Source organism: Enhydra lutris, unplaced genomic scaffold (genome assembly GCF_002288905.1).
Source record: "Enhydra lutris kenyoni isolate GAN:26980312 unplaced genomic scaffold, ASM228890v2 scaffoldscaffold34, whole genome shotgun sequence".
In the NCBI taxonomy this organism is placed as follows: Eukaryota; Metazoa; Chordata; class Mammalia; order Carnivora; family Mustelidae; genus Enhydra; species Enhydra lutris.
This window is the reverse complement of record NW_019154118.1, coordinates 9,230,514-9,233,507: the sequence shown is the minus strand read 5'-3', so window position 1 is coordinate 9,233,507 and position 2,994 is coordinate 9,230,514.

Sequence of the window (2,994 nt, the reverse complement as noted above, 5' to 3'; positions counted from 1 at the left end):
TTTTTTTTTTAAAGATTTTATTTATTTATTTGACAGAGAGAAATCACAAGCAGGCAGAGAGGCAGGCAGAGAGAGAGGAGGAAGCAGGCTCCCTGCTGAGCAGAAAGCCCGATGCAGGGCTCGAACCCAGGACCTGGGATCATGACCTGAGCCAAAGGCAGCGGCTTAACCCACTGAGCCACCCAGGTGCCCCAAATAAATATAATCTTTAAAAAAAAAAAAAGAAACCTGTCTTTTGTACTTGTATTTAGCGGGGACTAATTCATCAGCATGAATTGCTTTTGAACTAGCTTACAGAATTACATTTTGGAACCTCCTTGAATAGAGAGGTAGAGGGGGATAGTGGTTCAAACAGAGGAAGTCAGGAGAAGTAGAATTCAGAGGAGTAAAAAGCTGAATGGGGAAGAGAGATATGGAAGTAGAAAGGTAAAGAAAAGAAATGGAGAAGTGGAAAGGAGCAGGGAAGAGACCACATGACGTGGCAGAGAGACACAAGTTGCCGAGGGAGTGTATGTGGTGGAGAGAAGCTTGGGCTGTGCTGACACAGACATGGAATGCTGGCTCCAGGAGCTGTTTGGCAAGTCATTTATCACCTATGACCTCAGTTATCTCATCTGTGAACTTCATGCGACTGCGGTGATCCTTCATGTGTTCCACAAACACCGAATATTTACTACATCCCAGATATTATTTTAAGTGCCAGGGATTCAGACATGGAAAAGAAAGGACCTCTCAAAAAACTCAAACAAAAAACAAGCATCAAAACAAAGACCTTGTCTTCATGGAGGTTATATCATAACGAGAAGAGATAGACGATAAACAAATTAATAACAATATGCATTTTTGGAAAAAAAAATCCAACATAAGGAATTCTGAGGAAAGGAATGGGAGTTGCAGTGTTTGAGTTAAACATCCCCAAGAAGGCAACACTTGTGTAGAGGTTTAAAGGATGGGGGGAGATTCAAGTCACAATGAGCTCCGGGGGAGGGCGATTCCTTGCAGTGCATGGGAAGTGCTTAACACATTGCCTGACCTACAAAAATACTCAATAAATGGGAGCATAAAAAATGGTGAATGGAGTGAAGTAAAAGAAAATGGCTCAAGAGCACATCTCAGGCATTAAACAGACACTGGGTTTTACCATCTGGACAACGTGATTAGAGGATGGGCCGAGAGATCACATGGTATTAACAATGAGATTGTTTTCTCGGTACCTGAAAAAACAAATTAGTGAGTGTTAAACAGAGCTATTCACCAAAATGAATGAATGTGGAGTGCTTTGCCAGCACATTTTTGTCTGAGGGAGTTGTGAACAAGGGATCTTGGAACTAAGAGGTTTGAGCCCTTTGTAGAGCTGGGTAGGGGGAAAGAGCAAAAAGAGAAACACATTACTCACCCTAACTGTGAGAAAGCACACCTGTCCCCTGGGCGAGGTAATGACATTCCGTGCTCTGGTGCCATTCAGAGGGTTGTGAAGGGCCCAGAGTCACCTGACCTGGGCTCTCTTTGGGGAACAAAAGGAGGTAGGAAGTAGCCAACAAATTAGTTCAATTGCTGGCTCTTAACTACCCTCCCTCTAAAAATTACAAGTAAGGAAGGGCATAGAAGAGTCTACTACAGTCACTGTATTCACGTTTATTCTTTTCTTTATCTTTTAAGAGAGGAATGAAGATCTCCAAATGTGGTTCCAAATTCATCCCTTAGCTGTGCCAGGATGTTGGGTCTGAGTCTTATTCTAGTTCTTTATTTTATTTTACTTTGTTTTATTTTTTTTAAATATTTTATTTATTTGAGAAAGAGAGAATGAGCGGTGGGGAGGGCAGAGGGAGAGACAGAGAGAGAGCAAGAGCAGCAGACTCCCCGCTGAGCAGGAAGCCTGATTCAGGGCTTGATCCCAGGACCTGGAGATCATGAGCTGAGCTGAAGGCAGACGCTTAACCAACAGAGCCACTGAGGTGCCCCTAGTTCTTCATTTTAGATGAACTCTTGCAGGGGAGTTTTGATGAGCTATAAAGAGTAGCCTTTCATTCAATAGACATGTCCAAAGGGTAAGTTCCTTTCCAAAAGGATAATCTGTAAGACGTGTCCACACTGTGTCTGGGGCTGAATGAAGACCTCACAGTTTCCCTCTATACCTTTCTGGGTATTTACTCCCAGATATCCTGCGAATGCTAGAACTCTCTGAGCAGTAAGATACATTCTTGTCTTTCAGTTAGGAAGTCTGACACAAATAACTTCATTACAACGTGGTATATGTTGGAACAAAGGTAAACGTGGGATGCTATAGGAGCACAGATCAGGGGCACTGAAGCTCATCTAGGGGTTACAGGTTGCTAAGAGATGCTTGTTGGGTGAATTGTATGAGGATTATTTAGAGCCAGCTGAAGGAAAGAGTGGGTGGCAACATTCTAGAAAAAAGATACTGTAAGATCAAAGACTTGGAGCTGGGCAAGGAGTAGGTGGGCAACCACAAGCTGTTCAGAATTACTCAAGGATAAAGTAAGAACAAGAAAGAGTGGGAGAGGGTCTGGAGAGGACATAGGCAGAAGGCCATTGGTTACTTTGTGTGCCAAGCTGTTTTAGTAGAGATGGGAAGAAGATAGCAGATTTACAAACCGTTTGGCGGGTGAAGTCTTACGGATAGGTTGGATGGGGTTTGGGTAGGGGGTGGACAGAACAAACTCCTAGATTTCCTGTTTGGATATAACTGGAGGCATTTAGCCTGAGAATTTGGTGGGGAAAGCCGTCTGCACCGGAGGGCGAGGCGTTCTCTGTGGACGTGGTGAATATGGTGGGCCAGAGGGAAAGCCAGGTGGCAATGGCACCAAGAAGCCTGATAGAGAGATCTGAGGATCCAGAAAAATGTCAGGACCGTGGATAAAAGACTCGAGACCTTCAACCTGTACAGTAGATGGTTGAGTGCATCCCAACAGCATTTGATGATTATCATTATGAGAGTTAATGAGATTTTTTTTTTTTTTTTGGTAAATTCTG